We start from the raw sequence: 206 nt of genomic DNA, 5'->3' as shown, positions 1-206 counted from the left end.
ACAACCCTGGCTACGTGGGATGACCTCGGTGGAAGTTTAATGGAAACTATTTCGATACGATGTTTCTGCGCAAGTAGATATTATTTTCAGTAATGGATAGACATTTTGTAAAATTCAATGGCTTCCGGTAAATGACAGAGAAACGTCGGTAGTTAGGGTAAAAGTTTGTAGGTTATATTGACGGTCTATCGTACAAAAATGCTGCA

This window comes from Penaeus monodon, chromosome 28 (assembly GCF_015228065.2).
Source record: "Penaeus monodon isolate SGIC_2016 chromosome 28, NSTDA_Pmon_1, whole genome shotgun sequence".
Lineage (NCBI taxonomy): Eukaryota > Metazoa > Arthropoda > Malacostraca > Decapoda > Penaeidae > Penaeus > Penaeus monodon.
The sequence above is the reverse complement of the archived record's forward strand: the minus strand, read 5'-3'. Positions refer to the sequence as shown.